Source organism: Acipenser ruthenus, chromosome 48 (genome assembly GCF_902713425.1).
Source record: "Acipenser ruthenus chromosome 48, fAciRut3.2 maternal haplotype, whole genome shotgun sequence".
Taxonomy (NCBI): domain Eukaryota; kingdom Metazoa; phylum Chordata; class Actinopteri; order Acipenseriformes; family Acipenseridae; genus Acipenser; species Acipenser ruthenus.
The window spans coordinates 4,027,346-4,040,971 of NC_081236.1; the positions used below are offsets into that span (position 1 = coordinate 4,027,346).

General features: G+C 42.7%; 43 non-coding genes across 43 annotated transcripts; all 43 read left to right on the plus strand.

Moving 5' to 3' along the window:
- The first annotated feature begins 335 nt into the window (after positions 1 to 335).
- Positions 336 to 417, plus strand: trnal-aag (transfer RNA leucine (anticodon AAG)). The gene has a single exon. It is a non-coding gene; the product is annotated as a tRNA-Leu (tRNA).
- Positions 418 to 512: 95 nt separating this feature from the next.
- trnag-ccc (transfer RNA glycine (anticodon CCC)) lies at positions 513 to 583 on the plus strand. Its single transcript has one exon. It is a non-coding gene; the product is annotated as a tRNA-Gly (tRNA).
- A 122-nt stretch (positions 584 to 705) lies between these two features.
- trnal-uag (transfer RNA leucine (anticodon UAG)) lies at positions 706 to 787 on the plus strand. Its single transcript has one exon. It is a non-coding gene; the product is annotated as a tRNA-Leu (tRNA).
- A 398-nt stretch (positions 788 to 1,185) lies between these two features.
- Positions 1,186 to 1,267, plus strand: trnal-uag (transfer RNA leucine (anticodon UAG)). Its single transcript has one exon. It is a non-coding gene; the product is annotated as a tRNA-Leu (tRNA).
- Positions 1,268 to 1,672: 405 nt separating this feature from the next.
- Positions 1,673 to 1,754, plus strand: trnal-aag (transfer RNA leucine (anticodon AAG)). The gene has a single exon. It is a non-coding gene; the product is annotated as a tRNA-Leu (tRNA).
- Positions 1,755 to 1,849: 95 nt separating this feature from the next.
- On the plus strand, positions 1,850 to 1,920 carry trnag-ccc (transfer RNA glycine (anticodon CCC)). Its single transcript has one exon. It is a non-coding gene; the product is annotated as a tRNA-Gly (tRNA).
- A 122-nt stretch (positions 1,921 to 2,042) lies between these two features.
- trnal-uag (transfer RNA leucine (anticodon UAG)) lies at positions 2,043 to 2,124 on the plus strand. Its single transcript has one exon. It is a non-coding gene; the product is annotated as a tRNA-Leu (tRNA).
- Positions 2,125 to 2,525: 401 nt separating this feature from the next.
- Positions 2,526 to 2,607, plus strand: trnal-aag (transfer RNA leucine (anticodon AAG)). The gene has a single exon. It is a non-coding gene; the product is annotated as a tRNA-Leu (tRNA).
- Positions 2,608 to 2,702: 95 nt separating this feature from the next.
- On the plus strand, positions 2,703 to 2,773 carry trnag-ccc (transfer RNA glycine (anticodon CCC)). Its single transcript has one exon. It is a non-coding gene; the product is annotated as a tRNA-Gly (tRNA).
- A 122-nt stretch (positions 2,774 to 2,895) lies between these two features.
- trnal-uag (transfer RNA leucine (anticodon UAG)) lies at positions 2,896 to 2,977 on the plus strand. The gene has a single exon. It is a non-coding gene; the product is annotated as a tRNA-Leu (tRNA).
- A 413-nt stretch (positions 2,978 to 3,390) lies between these two features.
- trnal-aag (transfer RNA leucine (anticodon AAG)) lies at positions 3,391 to 3,472 on the plus strand. The gene has a single exon. It is a non-coding gene; the product is annotated as a tRNA-Leu (tRNA).
- Positions 3,473 to 3,567: 95 nt separating this feature from the next.
- On the plus strand, positions 3,568 to 3,638 carry trnag-ccc (transfer RNA glycine (anticodon CCC)). The gene has a single exon. It is a non-coding gene; the product is annotated as a tRNA-Gly (tRNA).
- A 122-nt stretch (positions 3,639 to 3,760) lies between these two features.
- trnal-uag (transfer RNA leucine (anticodon UAG)) lies at positions 3,761 to 3,842 on the plus strand. Its single transcript has one exon. It is a non-coding gene; the product is annotated as a tRNA-Leu (tRNA).
- Positions 3,843 to 4,240: 398 nt separating this feature from the next.
- On the plus strand, positions 4,241 to 4,322 carry trnal-aag (transfer RNA leucine (anticodon AAG)). Its single transcript has one exon. It is a non-coding gene; the product is annotated as a tRNA-Leu (tRNA).
- Positions 4,323 to 4,417: 95 nt separating this feature from the next.
- Positions 4,418 to 4,488, plus strand: trnag-ccc (transfer RNA glycine (anticodon CCC)). Its single transcript has one exon. It is a non-coding gene; the product is annotated as a tRNA-Gly (tRNA).
- A 122-nt stretch (positions 4,489 to 4,610) lies between these two features.
- trnal-uag (transfer RNA leucine (anticodon UAG)) lies at positions 4,611 to 4,692 on the plus strand. The gene has a single exon. It is a non-coding gene; the product is annotated as a tRNA-Leu (tRNA).
- Positions 4,693 to 5,105: 413 nt separating this feature from the next.
- On the plus strand, positions 5,106 to 5,187 carry trnal-aag (transfer RNA leucine (anticodon AAG)). Its single transcript has one exon. It is a non-coding gene; the product is annotated as a tRNA-Leu (tRNA).
- Positions 5,188 to 5,282: 95 nt separating this feature from the next.
- trnag-ccc (transfer RNA glycine (anticodon CCC)) lies at positions 5,283 to 5,353 on the plus strand. Its single transcript has one exon. It is a non-coding gene; the product is annotated as a tRNA-Gly (tRNA).
- Positions 5,354 to 5,475: 122 nt separating this feature from the next.
- Positions 5,476 to 5,557, plus strand: trnal-uag (transfer RNA leucine (anticodon UAG)). The gene has a single exon. It is a non-coding gene; the product is annotated as a tRNA-Leu (tRNA).
- A 410-nt stretch (positions 5,558 to 5,967) lies between these two features.
- Positions 5,968 to 6,049, plus strand: trnal-aag (transfer RNA leucine (anticodon AAG)). The gene has a single exon. It is a non-coding gene; the product is annotated as a tRNA-Leu (tRNA).
- A 95-nt stretch (positions 6,050 to 6,144) lies between these two features.
- Positions 6,145 to 6,215, plus strand: trnag-ccc (transfer RNA glycine (anticodon CCC)). The gene has a single exon. It is a non-coding gene; the product is annotated as a tRNA-Gly (tRNA).
- A 122-nt stretch (positions 6,216 to 6,337) lies between these two features.
- On the plus strand, positions 6,338 to 6,420 carry trnal-uag (transfer RNA leucine (anticodon UAG)). The gene has a single exon. It is a non-coding gene; the product is annotated as a tRNA-Leu (tRNA).
- Positions 6,421 to 6,824: 404 nt separating this feature from the next.
- On the plus strand, positions 6,825 to 6,906 carry trnal-aag (transfer RNA leucine (anticodon AAG)). Its single transcript has one exon. It is a non-coding gene; the product is annotated as a tRNA-Leu (tRNA).
- A 95-nt stretch (positions 6,907 to 7,001) lies between these two features.
- Positions 7,002 to 7,072, plus strand: trnag-ccc (transfer RNA glycine (anticodon CCC)). Its single transcript has one exon. It is a non-coding gene; the product is annotated as a tRNA-Gly (tRNA).
- Positions 7,073 to 7,194: 122 nt separating this feature from the next.
- On the plus strand, positions 7,195 to 7,276 carry trnal-uag (transfer RNA leucine (anticodon UAG)). The gene has a single exon. It is a non-coding gene; the product is annotated as a tRNA-Leu (tRNA).
- Positions 7,277 to 7,684: 408 nt separating this feature from the next.
- trnal-aag (transfer RNA leucine (anticodon AAG)) lies at positions 7,685 to 7,766 on the plus strand. Its single transcript has one exon. It is a non-coding gene; the product is annotated as a tRNA-Leu (tRNA).
- Positions 7,767 to 7,861: 95 nt separating this feature from the next.
- On the plus strand, positions 7,862 to 7,932 carry trnag-ccc (transfer RNA glycine (anticodon CCC)). Its single transcript has one exon. It is a non-coding gene; the product is annotated as a tRNA-Gly (tRNA).
- A 122-nt stretch (positions 7,933 to 8,054) lies between these two features.
- Positions 8,055 to 8,137, plus strand: trnal-uag (transfer RNA leucine (anticodon UAG)). The gene has a single exon. It is a non-coding gene; the product is annotated as a tRNA-Leu (tRNA).
- A 413-nt stretch (positions 8,138 to 8,550) lies between these two features.
- Positions 8,551 to 8,632, plus strand: trnal-aag (transfer RNA leucine (anticodon AAG)). Its single transcript has one exon. It is a non-coding gene; the product is annotated as a tRNA-Leu (tRNA).
- Positions 8,633 to 8,727: 95 nt separating this feature from the next.
- On the plus strand, positions 8,728 to 8,798 carry trnag-ccc (transfer RNA glycine (anticodon CCC)). The gene has a single exon. It is a non-coding gene; the product is annotated as a tRNA-Gly (tRNA).
- A 122-nt stretch (positions 8,799 to 8,920) lies between these two features.
- Positions 8,921 to 9,003, plus strand: trnal-uag (transfer RNA leucine (anticodon UAG)). Its single transcript has one exon. It is a non-coding gene; the product is annotated as a tRNA-Leu (tRNA).
- Positions 9,004 to 9,993: 990 nt separating this feature from the next.
- On the plus strand, positions 9,994 to 10,075 carry trnal-aag (transfer RNA leucine (anticodon AAG)). Its single transcript has one exon. It is a non-coding gene; the product is annotated as a tRNA-Leu (tRNA).
- A 95-nt stretch (positions 10,076 to 10,170) lies between these two features.
- Positions 10,171 to 10,241, plus strand: trnag-ccc (transfer RNA glycine (anticodon CCC)). The gene has a single exon. It is a non-coding gene; the product is annotated as a tRNA-Gly (tRNA).
- A 122-nt stretch (positions 10,242 to 10,363) lies between these two features.
- On the plus strand, positions 10,364 to 10,445 carry trnal-uag (transfer RNA leucine (anticodon UAG)). The gene has a single exon. It is a non-coding gene; the product is annotated as a tRNA-Leu (tRNA).
- A 709-nt stretch (positions 10,446 to 11,154) lies between these two features.
- Positions 11,155 to 11,236, plus strand: trnal-aag (transfer RNA leucine (anticodon AAG)). Its single transcript has one exon. It is a non-coding gene; the product is annotated as a tRNA-Leu (tRNA).
- Positions 11,237 to 11,331: 95 nt separating this feature from the next.
- On the plus strand, positions 11,332 to 11,402 carry trnag-ccc (transfer RNA glycine (anticodon CCC)). The gene has a single exon. It is a non-coding gene; the product is annotated as a tRNA-Gly (tRNA).
- Positions 11,403 to 11,524: 122 nt separating this feature from the next.
- On the plus strand, positions 11,525 to 11,606 carry trnal-uag (transfer RNA leucine (anticodon UAG)). Its single transcript has one exon. It is a non-coding gene; the product is annotated as a tRNA-Leu (tRNA).
- A 571-nt stretch (positions 11,607 to 12,177) lies between these two features.
- Positions 12,178 to 12,259, plus strand: trnal-aag (transfer RNA leucine (anticodon AAG)). The gene has a single exon. It is a non-coding gene; the product is annotated as a tRNA-Leu (tRNA).
- Positions 12,260 to 12,354: 95 nt separating this feature from the next.
- On the plus strand, positions 12,355 to 12,425 carry trnag-ccc (transfer RNA glycine (anticodon CCC)). Its single transcript has one exon. It is a non-coding gene; the product is annotated as a tRNA-Gly (tRNA).
- Positions 12,426 to 12,547: 122 nt separating this feature from the next.
- On the plus strand, positions 12,548 to 12,629 carry trnal-uag (transfer RNA leucine (anticodon UAG)). Its single transcript has one exon. It is a non-coding gene; the product is annotated as a tRNA-Leu (tRNA).
- A 410-nt stretch (positions 12,630 to 13,039) lies between these two features.
- On the plus strand, positions 13,040 to 13,121 carry trnal-aag (transfer RNA leucine (anticodon AAG)). The gene has a single exon. It is a non-coding gene; the product is annotated as a tRNA-Leu (tRNA).
- A 95-nt stretch (positions 13,122 to 13,216) lies between these two features.
- Positions 13,217 to 13,287, plus strand: trnag-ccc (transfer RNA glycine (anticodon CCC)). The gene has a single exon. It is a non-coding gene; the product is annotated as a tRNA-Gly (tRNA).
- Positions 13,288 to 13,409: 122 nt separating this feature from the next.
- On the plus strand, positions 13,410 to 13,491 carry trnal-uag (transfer RNA leucine (anticodon UAG)). The gene has a single exon. It is a non-coding gene; the product is annotated as a tRNA-Leu (tRNA).
- The last annotated feature ends 135 nt before the right edge of the window (positions 13,492 to 13,626 follow it).

The following is a 13,626-nucleotide window of genomic DNA, read 5'->3' on the forward strand; positions in this document are numbered from 1 at the left end:
TATAGTATGGAACCTGGGTGGCTAAGGGTTAGTGTTGTGGTAGTAAGTAAAGCTGAAGCATTGGAACTGCTGTTCATTTTTCTTTTTTTTTGCAAATACATCAAAATAGTTGTTGTTGTTGTTGTTGTTGTTGTTGAATTGCACTAGCATTGTATAGTTTGGAACCTGGGTGGCCAAGAGTAAGTGTTGTGGTAGTAAGTAAAGCTGAAGCATTGGAACTGCTGTTCATTTTTCTTTTTTTTGCAAATACATCAAAATAGTTGTTGTTGTTGTTGTTGTTGAATTGCACTAGCATTGTATAGTTTGGAACCTGGGTGGCCAAGAGTAAGTGTTGTGGTAGCGTGGCCGAGCGGTCTAAGGCGCTGGATTAAGGCTCCAGTCTCTCCGGAGGCGTGGGTTCAAATCCCACCGCTGCCATATTGTTTTTTTTTCAACCCCACTTCGGTCTTTTGAACTGCTGTAAAAGAAAATATTCCGTTCCATGGAATATTTGCATACACACAAACATGTCAGCGCCAATGGTGTAGTGGTATCATACAAGATTCCCATTCTTGTGACCTGGGTTCAATTCCCAGTTGGCGCAAGCTGATAAGGCAGCGTTTGTGTTTTCAAACCAATAATTACGTTAAAATTTTACAGTTGTAGTAGTTGAATTGCGTTAGCGGCGTATAGTACGAAACCTGGGGGGCAGAAAGCTTGCAATGCGGTAGTGTGGCCGAGCGGTCTAAGGCGCTGGATTTAGGCTCCAGTCTCTCTGGAGGCGTGGGTTTGAATCCCACCGCTGCCATATGGATTTTTTTCACCCCTGCCCCCTTTTCACAAGAAGCAACAGAAGGACTTGTGACTCCCTAGAGACGTAGTAACAAATGCCACGGCATGTTTCTTGGTACACCTATTCTATGGAAGTAAGCTGAAGCATTTGAACTGCTGTTCAATTTTCTTTTTTTTTAACAAATACATCAAGATAATTGTTGTTGTTGTTGTTGTTGTTGTTGAATTGTACTAGCAGTGTATAGTATGGAACCTGGGTGGCTAAGGGTTAGTGTTGTGGTAGTAAGTAAAGCTGAAGCATTGGAACTGCTGTTCATTTTTCTTTTTTTTGCAAATACATCAAAATAGTTGTTGTTGTTGAATTGCACTAGCATTGTATAGTTTGGAACCTGGGTGGCCAAGAGTAAGTGTTGTGGTAGCGTGGCCGAGCGGTCTAAGGCGCTGGATTTAGGCTCCAGTCTCTCTGGAGGCGTGGGTTCGAATCCCACCGCTGCCATATGGATTTTTTTCACCCCTGCCCCCTTTTCACAAGAAGCAACAGAAGGACTTGTGACTCCCTAGAGACGTAGTAAGAAATGCCACGGCATGTTTCTTGGTACACCTATTCTATGGAAGTAAGCTGAAGCATTTGAACTGCTGTTCAATTTTCTTTTTTTTTAACAAATACATCAAGAAAATTGTTGTTGTTGTTGTTGTTGTTGAATTGTACTAGCAGTGTATAGTATGGAACCTGGGTGGCTAAGGGTTAGTGTTGTGGTAGTAAGTAAAGCTGAAGCATTGGAACTGCTGTTCATTTTTCTTTTTTTTTGCAAATACATCAAAATAGTTGTTGTTGTTGTTGTTGTTGAATTGCACTAGCATTGTATAGTTTGGAACCTGGGTGGCCAAGAGTAAGTGTTGTGGTAGCGTGGCCGAGCGGTCTAAGGCGCTGGATTAAGGCTCCAGTCTCTCCGGAGGCGTGGGTTCAAATCCCACCGCTGCCATATTGTTTTTTTTTCAACCCCACTTCGGTCTTTTGAACTGCTGTAAAAGAAAATATTCCGTTCCATGGAATATTTGCATACACGCAAACATGTCAGCGCCAATGGTGTAGTGGTATCATACAAGATTCCCATTCTTGTGACCTGGGTTCAATTCCCAGTTGGCGCAAGCTGATAAGGCAGCGTTTGTGTTTTCAAACCAATAATTACGTTAAAATTTTACAATTGTAGTAGTTGAATTGCGTTAGCGGCGTATAGTATGAAACTTGGGGGGCAGAAAGCTTGCAATGCGGTAGTGTGGCCGAGCGGTCTAAGGCGCTGGATTTAGGCTCCAGTCTCTCTGGAGGCGTGGGTTCGAATCCCACCGCTGCCATATGGATTTTTTTCACCCCTGCCCCCTTTTCACAAGAAGCAACAGAAGGACTTGTGACTCCCTAGAGACGTAGTAACAAATGCCACGGCATGTTTCTTGGTACACCTATTCTATGGAAGTAAGCTGAAGCATTTGAACTGCTGTTCAATTTTCTTTTTTTTTAACAAATACATCAAGATAATTGTTGTTGTTGTTGTTGTTGAATTGTACTAGCAGTGTATAGTATGGAACCTGGGTGGCTAAGGGTTAGTGTTGTGGTAGTAAGTAAAGCTGAAGCATTGGAACTGCTGTTCATTTTTCTTTTTTTTGCAAATACATCAAAATAGTTGTTGTTCTTGTTGTTGTTGAATTGCACTAGCATTGTATAGTTTGGAACCTGGGTGGCCAAGAGTAAGTGTTGTGGTAGCGTGGCCGAGCGGTCTAAGGCGCTGGATTAAGGCTCCAGTCTCTCCGGAGGCGTGGGTTCAAATCCCATCGCTGCCATATTGTTTTTTTTTCAACCCGACTTCGGTCTTTTGAACTGCTGTAAAAGAAAATATTCCGTTCCATGGAATATTTGCATACACGCAAACATGTCAGCGCCAATGGTGTAGTGGTATCATACAAGATTCCCATTCTTGTGACCTGGGTTCAATTCCCAGTTGGCGCAAGCTGATAAGGCAGCGTTTGTGTTTTCAAACCAATAATTACGTTAAAATTTTACAATTGTAGTAGTTGAATTGCGTTAGCGGCGTATAGTACGAAACCTGGGGGGCAGAAAGCTTGCAATGCGGTAGTGTGGCCGAGCGGTCTAAGACGCTGGATTTAGGCTCCAGTCTCTCTGGAGGCGTGGGTTCGAATCCCACCGCTGCCATATGGTTTTTTTTCACCCCTGCCCCCTTTTCACAAGAAGCAACAGAAGGACTTGTGACTCCCTAGAGACGTAGTAACAAATGCCACGGCATGTTTCTTGGTACACCTATTCTATGGAAGTAAGCTGAAGCATTTGAACTGCTGTTCAATTTTCTTTTTTTTTAACAAATACATCAAGATAATTGTTGTTGTTGTTGTTGTTGTTGTTGTTGAATTGTACTAGCAGTGTATAGTATGGAACCTGGGTGGCTAAGGGTTAGTGTTGTGGTAGTAAGTAAAGCTGAAGCATTGGAACTGCTGTTCATTTTTCTTTTTTTTGCAAATACATCAAAATAGTTGTTGTTGTTGTTGTTGTTGTTGAATTGCACTAGCATTGTATAGTTTGGAACCTGGGTGGCCAAGAGTAAGTGTTGTGGTAGCGTGGCCGAGCGGTCTAAGGCGCTGGATTAAGGCTCCAGTCTCTCCGGAGGCGTGGGTTCAAATCCCACCGCTGCCATATTGTTTTTTTTTCAACCCCACTTCGGTCTTTTGAACTGCTGTAAAAGAAAATATTCCGTTCCATGGAATATTTGCATACACGCAAACATGTCAGCGCCAATGGTGTAGTGGTATCATACAAGATTCCCATTCTTGTGACCTGGTTTCAATTCCCAGTTGGCGCAAGCTGATAAGGCAGCGTTTGTGTTTTCAAACCAATAATTACGTTAAAATTTTACAATTGTAGTAGTTGAATTGCGTTAGCGGCGTATAGTACGAAACCTGGGGGGCAGAAAACTTGCAATGCGGTAGTGTGGCCGAGCGGTCTAAGGCGCTGGATTTAGGCTCCAGTCTCTCTGGAGGCGTGGGTTCGAATCCAACCGCTGCCATATGGATTTTTTTCACCCCTGCCCCCTTTTCACAAGAAGCAACAGAAGGACTTGTGACTCCCTAGAGACGTAGTAACAAATGCCACGGCATGTTTCTTGGTACACCTATTCTATGGAAGTAAGCTGAAGCATTTGAACTGCTGTTCAATTTTCTTTTTTTTTAACAAATACTTCAAGATAATTGTTGTTGTTGTTGTTGAATTGTACTAGCAGTGTATAGTATGGAACCTGGGTGGCTAAGGGTTAGTGTTGTGGTAGTAAGTAAAGCTGAAGCATTGGAACTGCTGTTCATTTTTCTTTTTTTTGCAAATACATCAAAATAGTTGTTGTTGTTGTTGTTGTTGAATTGCACTAGCATTGTATAGTTTGGAACCTGGGTGGCCAAGAGTAAGTGTTGTGGTAGCGTGGCCGAGCGGTCTAAGGCGCTGGATTAAGGCTCCAGTCTCTCCGGAGGCGTGGGTTCAAATCCCACCGCTGCCATATTGTTTTTTTTTCAACCCCACTTCGGTCTTTTGAACTGCTGTAAAAGAAAATATTCCGTTCCATGGAATATTTGCATACACGCAAACATGTCAGCGCCAATGGTGTAGTGGTATCATACAAGATTCCCATTCTTGTGACCTGGGTTCAATTCCCAGTTGGCGCAAGCTGATAAGGCAGCGTTTGTGTTTTCAAACCAATAATTACGTTAAAATTTTACAATTGTAGTAGTTGAATTGCGTTAGCGGCGTATAGTACGAAACCTGGGGGGCAGAAAGCTTGCAATGCGGTAGTGTGGCCGAGCGGTCTAAGGCGCTGGATTTAGGCTCCAGTCTCTCTGGAGGCGTGGGTTCGAATCCCACCGCTGCCATATGGATTTTTTTCACCCCTGCCCCCTTTTCACAAGAAGCAACAGAAGGACTTGTGACTCCCTAGAGACGTAGTAACAAATGCCACGGCATGTTTCTTGGTACACCTATTCTATGGAAGTAAGCTGAAGCATTTGAACTGCTGTTCAATTTTCTTTTTTTTTAACAAATACATCAAGATAATTGTTCTTGTTGTTGTTGTTGTTGTTGTTGTTGAATTGTACTAGCAGTGTATAGTATGGAACCTGGGTGGCTAAGGGTTAGTGTTGTGGTAGTAAGTAAAGCTGAAGCATTGGAACTGCTGTTCATTTTTCTTTTTTTTGCAAATACATCAAAATAGTTGTTGTTGTTGTTGTTGTTGAATTGCACTAGCATTGTATAGTTTGGAACCTGGGTGGCCAAGAGTAAGTGTTGTGGTAGCGTGGCCGAGCGGTCTAAGGCGCTGGATTAAGGCTCCAGTCTCTCCGAAGGCGTGGGTTCAAATCCCACCCCTGCCATATTGTTTTTTTTTCAACCCCACTTCGGTCTTTTGAACTGCTGTAAAAGAAAATATTCCGTTCCATGGAATATTTGCATACACGCAAACATGTCAGCGCCAATGGTGTAGTGGTATCATACAAGATTCCCATTCTTGTGACCTGGGTTCAATTCCCAGTTGGCGCAAGCTGATAAGGCAGCGTTTGTGTTTTCAAACCAATAATTACGTTAAAATTTTACAATTGTAGTAGTTGAATTGCGTTAGCGGCGTATAGTACGAAACCTGGGGGGCAGAAAGCTTGCAATGCGGTAGTGTGGCCGAGCGGTCTAAGGCGCTGGATTTAGGCTCCAGTCTCTCTGGAGGCGTGGGTTCGAATCCCACCGCTGCCATATGGATTTTTTTCACCCCTGCCCCCTTTTCACAAGAAGCAACAGAAGGACTTGTGACTCCCTAGAGACGTAGTAACAAATGCCACGGCATGTTTCTTGGTACACCTATTCTATGGAAGTAAGCTGAAGCATTTGAACTGCTGTTCAATTTTCTTTTTTTTTAACAAATACATCAAGATAATTGTTGTTGTTGTTGTTGTTGTTGAATTGTACTAGCAGTGTATAGTATGGAACCTGGGTGGCTAAGGGTTAGTGTTGTGGTAGTAAGTAAAGCTGAAGCATTGGAACTGCTGTTCATTTTTCTTTTTTTTGCAAATACATCAAAATAGTTGTTGTTGTTGTTGTTGTTGTTGTTGAATTTCACTAGCATTGTATAGTTTGGAACCTGGGTGGCCAAGAGTAAGTGTTGTGGTAGCGTGGCCGAGCGGTCTAAGGCGCTGGATTAAGGCTCCAGTCTCTCCGGAGGCGTGGGTTCAAATCCCACCGCTGCCATATTGTTTTTTTTTCAACCCCACTTCGGTCTTTTGAACTGCTGTAAAAGAAAATATTCCGTTCCATGGAATATTTGCATACACGCAAACATGTCAGCGCCAATGGTGTAGTGGTATCATACAAGATTCCCATTCTTGTGACCTGGGTTCAATTCCCAGTTGGCGCAAGCTGATAAGGCAGCGTTTGTGTTTTCAAACCAATAATTACGTTAAAATTTTACAATTGTAGTAGTTGAATTGCGTTAGCGGCGTATAGTACGAAACCTGGGGGGCAGAAAGCTTGCAATGCGGTAGTGTGGCCGAGCGGTCTAAGGGCGCTGGATTTAGGCTCCAGTCTCTCTGGAGGCGTGGGTTCGAATCCCACCGCTGCCATATGGATTTTTTTCACCCCTGCCCCCTTTTCACAAGAAGCAACAGAAGGACTTGTGACTCCCTAGAGACGTAGTAACAAATGCCACGGCATGTTTCTTGGTACACCTATTCTATGGAAGTAAGCTGAAGCATTTGAACTGCTGTTCAATTTTCTTTTTTTTTAACAAATACATCAAGATAATTGTTGTTGTTGTTGTTGTTGTTGAATTGTACTAGCAGTGTATAGTATGGAACCTGGGTGGCTAAGGGTTAGTGTTGTGGTAGTAAGTAAAGCTGAAGCATTGGAACTGCTGTTCATTTTTCTTTTTTTTGCAAATACATCAAAATAGTTGTTGTTGTTGTTGTTGTTGAATTGCACTAGCATTGTATAGTTTGGAACCTGGGTGGCCAAGAGTAAGTGTTGTGGTAGCGTGGCCGAGCGGTCTAAGGCGCTGGATTAAGGCTCCAGTCTCTCCGGAGGCGTGGGTTCAAATCCCACCCCTGCCATATTGTTTTTTTTTCAACCCCACTTCGGTCTTTTGAACTGCTGTAAAAGAAAATATTCCGTTCCATGGAATATTTGCATACACGCAAACATGTCAGCGCCAATGGTGTAGTGGTATCATATAAGATTCCCATTCTTGTGACCTTGGTTCAATTCCCAGTTGGCGCAAGCTGATAAGGCAGCGTTTGTGTTTTCAAACCAATAATTACGTTAAAATTTTACAATTGTAGTAGTTGAATTGCGTTAGCGGCGTATAGTACGAAACCTGGGGGGCAGAAAGCTTGCAATGCGGTAGTGTGGCCGAGCGGTCTAAGGCGCTGGATTTAGGCTCCAGTCTCTCTGGAGGCGTGGGTTCGAATCCCACCGCTGCCATATGGATTTTTTTCACCCCTGCCCCCTTTTCACAAGAAGCAACAGAAGGACTTGTGACTCCCTAGAGACGTAGTAACAAATGCCACGGCATGTTTCTTGGTACACCTATTCCATGGAAGTAAGCTGAAGCATTTGAACTGCTGTTCAATTTTCTTTTTTTTAACAAATACATCAGATAATTGTTGTTGTTGTTGTTGTTGTTGTTGTTGAATTGTACTAGCAGTGTATAGTATGGAACCTGGGTGGCTAAGGGTTAGTGTTGTGGTAGTAAGTAAAGCTGAAGCATTGGAACTGCTGTTCATTTTTCTTTTTTTTGCAAATACATCAAAATAGTTGTTGTTGTTGTTGTTGTTGAATTGCACTAGCATTGTATAGTTTGGAACCTGGGTGGCCAAGAGTAAGTGTTGTGGTAGCGTGGCCGAGCGGTCTAAGGCGCTGGATTAAGGCTCCAGTCTCTCCGGAGGCGTGGGTTCAAATCCCACCGCTGCCATATTGTTTTTTTTTCAACCCCACTTCGGTCTTTTGAACTGCTGTAAAAGAAAATATTCCGTTCCATGGAATATTTGCATACACGCAAACATGTCAGCGCCAATGGTGTAGTGGTATCATACAAGATTCCCATTCTTGTGACCTGGGTTCAATTCCCAGTTGGCGCAAGCTGATAAGGCAGCGTTTGTGTTTTCAAACCAATAATTACGTTAAAATCTTACAATTGTAGTAGTTGAATTGCGTTAGCGGCGTATAGTACGAAACCTGGGGGACAGAAAGCTCGCAATGCGGTAGTGTGGCCGAGCGGTCTAAGGGCGCTGGATTTAGGCTCCAGTCTCTCTGGAGGCGTGGGTTCGAATCCCACCGCTGCCATATGGATTTTTTTCACCCCTGCCCCCTTTTCACAAGAAGCAACAGAAGGACTTGTGACTCCCTAGAGACGTAGTAACAAATGCCACGGCATGTTTCTTGGTACACCTATTCTATGGAAGTAAGCTGAAGCATTTGAACTGCTGTTCAATTTTCTTTTTTTTTAACAAATACATCAAGATAATTGTTGTTGTTGTTGTTGTTGTTGTTGTTGTTGAATTGTACTAGCAGTGTATAGTATGGAACCTGGGTGGCTAAGGGTTAGTGTTGTGGTAGTAAGTAAAGCTGAAGCATTGGAACTGCTGTTCATTTTTCTTTTTTTTGCAAATACATCAAAATAGTTGTTGTTGTTGTTGTTGTTGAATTGCACTAGCATTGTATAGTTTGGAACCTGGGTGGCCAAGAGTAAGTGTTGTGGTAGCGTGGCCGAGCGGTCTAAGGCGCTGGATTAAGGCTCCAGTCTCTCTGGAGGTGTGGGTTCAAATCCCACCCCTGCCATATTGTTTTTTTTTCAACCCCACTTCGGTCTTTTGAACTGGTGTAAAAGAAAATATTCCGTTCCATGGAATATTTGCATACACGCAAACATGTCAGCGCCAATGGTGTAGTGGTATCATATAAGATTCCCATTCTTGTGACCTTGGTTCAATTCCCAGTTGGCGCAAGCTGATAAGGCAGCGTTTGTGTTTTCAAACCAATAATTACGTTAAAATTTTACAATTGTAGTAGTTGAATTGCGTTAGCGGCGTATAGTACGAAACCTGGGGGGCAGAAAGCTTGCAATGCGGTAGTGTGGCCGAGCGGTCTAAGGGCGCTGGATTTAGGCTCCAGTCTCTCTGGAGGCGTGGGTTCGAATCCCACCGCTGCCATATGGATTTTTTTCACCCCTGCCCCCTTTTCACAAGAAGCAACAGAAGGACTTGTGACTCCCTAGAGACGTACTAACAAATGCCACGGCATGTTTCTTGGTACACCTATTCTATGGAAGTAAGCTGAAGCATTTGAACTGCTGTTCAATTTTCTTTTTTTTTAACAAATACATCAAGATAATTGTTGTTGTTGTTGTTGTTGAATTGTACTAGCAGTGTATAGTATGGAACCTGGGTGGCTAAGGGTTAGTGTTGTGGTAGTAAGTAAAGCTGAAGCATTGGAACTGCTGTTCATTTTTCTTTTTTTTGCAAATACATCAAGATAATTGTTGTTGTTGTTGTTGTTGTTGAATTGTACTAGCAGTGTATAGTATGGAACCTGGGTGGCTAAGGGTTAGTGTTGTGGTAGTAAGTAAAGCTGAAGCATTGGAACTGCTGTTCATTTTTCTTTTTTTTGCAAATACATCAAGATAATTGTTGTTGTTGTTGTTGAATTGTACTAGCATTGTATAGTATGGAACCTGGGTGGCTAAGGGTTAGTGTTGTGGTAGTAAGTAAAGCTGAAGCATTGGAACTGCTGTTCATTTTTCTTTTTTTTGCAAATACATCAAGATAATTGTTGTTGTTGTTGTTGAATTGTACTAGCAGTGTATAGTATGGAACCTGGGTGGCTAAGGGTTAGTGTTGTGGTAGTAAGTAAAGCTGAAGCATTGGAACTGCTGTTCATTTTTCTTTTTTTTGCAAATACATCAAGATAATTGTTGTTGTTGTTGTTGTTGTTGTTGTTGAATTGTACTAGCAGTGTATAGTATGGAACCTGGGTGGCTAAGGGTTAGTGTTGTGGTAGTAAGTAAAGCTGAAGCATTGGAACTGCTGTTCATTTTTCTTTTTTTTGCAAATACATCAAAATAGTTGTTGTTGTTGTTGTTGTTGTTGAATTGCACTAGCATTGTATAGTTTGGAACCTGGGTGGCCAAGAGTAAGTGTTGTGGTAGCGTGGCCGAGCGGTCTAAGGCGCTGGATTAAGGCTCCAGTCTCTCCGGAGGCGTGGGTTCAAATCCCACCGCTGCCATATTGTTTTTTTTTCAACCCCACTTCGGTCTTTTGAACTGCTGTAAAAGAAAATATTCCGTTCCATGGAATATTTGCATACACGCAAACATGTCAGCGCCAATGGTGTAGTGGTATCATACAAGATTCCCATTCTTGTGACCTGGGTTCAATTCCCAGTTGGCGCAAGCTGATAAGGCAGCGTTTGTGTTTTCAAACCAATAATTATGTTAAAATTTTACAATTGTAGTAGTTGAATTGCGTTAGCGGCGTATAGTACGAAACCTGGGGGGCAGAAAGCTTGCAATGTGGTAGTGTGGCCGAGCGGTCTAAGGCGCTGGATTTAGGCTCCAGTCTCTCTGGAGGCATGGGTTCGAATCCCACCGCTGCCATATGGATTTTTTTCACCCCTGCCCCCTTTTCACAAGAAGCAACAGAAGGACTTGTGACTCCCTAGAGACGTAGTAACAAATGCCACGGCATGTTTCTTGGTACACCTATTCTATGGAAGTAAGCTGAAGCATTTGAACTGCTGTTCAATTTTCTTTTTTTTTAACAAATACATCAAGATAATTGTTGTTGTTGTTGTTGAATTGTACTAGCAGTGTATAGTATGGAACCTGGGTGGCTAAGAGTTAGTGTTGTGGTAGTAAGTAAAGCTGAAGCATTGGAACTGCTGTTCATTTTTCTTTTTTTTGCAAATACATCAAGATAATTGTTGTTGTTGTTGTTGTTGTTGAATTGTACTAGCAGTGTATAGTATGGAACCTGGGTGGCTAAGGGTTAGTGTTGTGGTAGTAAGTAAAGCTGAAGCATTGGAACTGCTGTTCATTTTTCTTTTTTTTGCAAATACATCAAGATAATTGTTGTTGTTGTTGTTGTTGTTGTTGTTGAATTGTACTAGCAGTGTATAGTATGGAACCTGGGTGGCTAAGGGTTAGTGTTGTGGTAGTAAGTAAAGCTGAAGCATTGGAACTGCTGTTCATTTTTCTTTTTTTTGCAAATACATCAAAATAGTTGTTCTTGTTGTTGTTGTTGTTGTTGTTGAATTGCACTAGCATTGTATAGTTTGGAACCTGGGTGGCCAAGAGTAAGTGTTGTGGTAGCGTGGCCGAGCGGTCTAAGGCGCTGGATTAAGGCTCCAGTCTCTCCGGAGGCGTGGGTTCAAATCCCACCGCTGCCATATTGGTTTTTTTTCAACCCCACTTCGGTCTTTTGAACTGCTGTAAAAGAAAATATTCCGTTCCATGGAATATTTGCATAAACGCAAACATGTCAGCGCCAATGGTGTAGTGGTATCATACAAGATTCCCATTCTTGTGACCTGGGTTCAATTCCCAGTTGGCGCAAGCTGATAAGGCAGCGTTTGTGTTTTCAAACCAATAATTACGTTAAAATTTTACAATTGTAGTAGTTGAATTGCGTTAGCGGCGTATAGTACGAAACCTGGGGGGCAGAAAGCTTGCAATGCGGTAGCGTGGCCGAGCGGTCTAAGGCGCTGGATTTAGGCTCCAGTCTCTCTGGAGGCGTGGGTTCGAATCCCACCGCTGCCATATGGATTTTTTTCACCCCTGCCCCCTTTTCACAAGAAGCAACAGAAGGACTTGTGACTCCCTAGAGACGTAGTAACAAATGCCACGGCATGTTTCTTGGTACACCTATTCTATGGAAGTAAGCTGAAGCATTGGAACTGCTGTTCATTTTTCTTTTTTTTGCAAATACATCAAGATAATTGTTGTTGTTGTTGTTCAATTGTACTAGCAGTGTATAGTATGGAACCTGGGTAGCTAAGGGTTAGTGTTGTGGTAGTAAGTAAAGATGAAGCATTGGAACTGCTGTTCATTTTTCTTTTTTTTGCAAATACATCAAGATAATTGTTGTTGTTGTTGTTGTTGTTGTTGTTGAATTGTACTAGCAGTGTATAGTATGGAACCTGGGTGGCTAAGGGTTAGTGTTGTGGTAGTAAGTAAAGCTGAAGCATTGGAACTGCTGTTCATTTTTCTTTTTTTTGCAAATACATCAAAATAGTTGTTGTTGTTGTTGTTCTTGTTGTTGTTGTTGTTGTTGTTGAATTGCACTAGCATTGTATAGTTTGGAACCTGGGTGGCCAAGAGTAAGTGTTGTGGTAGCGTGGCCGAGCGGTCTAAGGCGCTGGATTAAGGCTCCAGTCTCTCCGGAGGCGTGGATTCAAATCCCACCGCTGCCATATTTTTTTTTTTTCAACCCCACTTCGGTCTTTTGAACTGCTGTAAAAGAAAATATTCCGTTCCATGGAATATTTGCATACACGCAAACATGTCAGCGCCAATGGTGTAGTGGTATCATACAAGATTCCCATTCTTGTGACCTGGGTTCAATTCCCAGTTGGCGCAAGCTGATAAGGCAGCGTTTGTGTTTTCAAACCAATAATTACGTTAAAATTTTACAATTGTAGTAGTTGAATTGCGTTAGCGGCGTATAGTACGAAACCTGGGGGGCAGAAAGCTTGCAATGCGGTAGTGTGGCCGAGCGGTCTAAGGCGCTGGATTTAGGCTCCAGTCTCTCTGGAGGCGTGGGTTCGAATCCCACCGCTGCCATATGGATTTTTTTCACCCCTGCCCCCTTTTCACAAGAAGCAACAGAAGGACTTGTGACTCCCTAGAGACGTAGTAACAAATGCCACGGCATGTTTCTTGGTACACCTATTCTATGGAAGTAAGCTGAAGCATTTGAACTGCTGTTCAATTTTCTTTTTTTTTAACAAATACATCAAGATAATGGTTGTTGTTGTTGTTGAATTGTACTAGCAGTGTATAGTATGGAACCTGGGTGGCTAAGGGTTAGTGTTGTGGTAGTAAGTAAAGCTGAAGCATTGGAACTGCTGTTCATTTTTCTTTTTTTTGCAAATACATCAAAATAGTTGTTGTTCTTGTTGTTGTTGTTGTTGTTGTTGAATTGCACTAGCATTGTATAGTTTGGAACCTGGGTGGCCAAGAGTAAGTGTTGTGGTAGCGTGGCCGAGTGGTCCAAGGCGCTGGATTAAGGCTCCAGTCTCTCCGGAGGCGTGGGTTCAAATCCCACCGCTGCCATATTGTTTTTTTTTCAACCCCACTTCGGTCTTTTGAACTGCTGTAAAAGAAAATATTCCGTTCAATGGAATATTTGCATAAATGCAAACATGTCAGCGCCAATGGTGTAGTGGTATCATACAAGATTCCCATTCTTGTGACCTGGGTTCAATTCCCAGTTGGCGCAAGCTGATAAGGCAGCGTTTGTGTTTTCAAACCAATAATTACGTTAAAATTTTACAATTGGAGTAGTTGAATTGCGTTAGCGGCGTATAGTACGAAACCTGGGGGGCAGAAAGCTTGCAATGCGGTAGTGTGGCCGAGCGGTCTAAGGCGCTGGATTTAGGCTCCAGTCTCTCTGGAGGCGTGGGTTCGAATCCCACCGCTGCCATATGGATTTTTTTCACCCCTGCCCCCTTTTCACAAGAAGCAACAGAAGGACTTGTGACTCCCTAGAGACGTAGTAACAAATGCCACGGCATGTTTCTTGGTACACCTATTCTATGGAAGTAAGCTGAAGCATTTG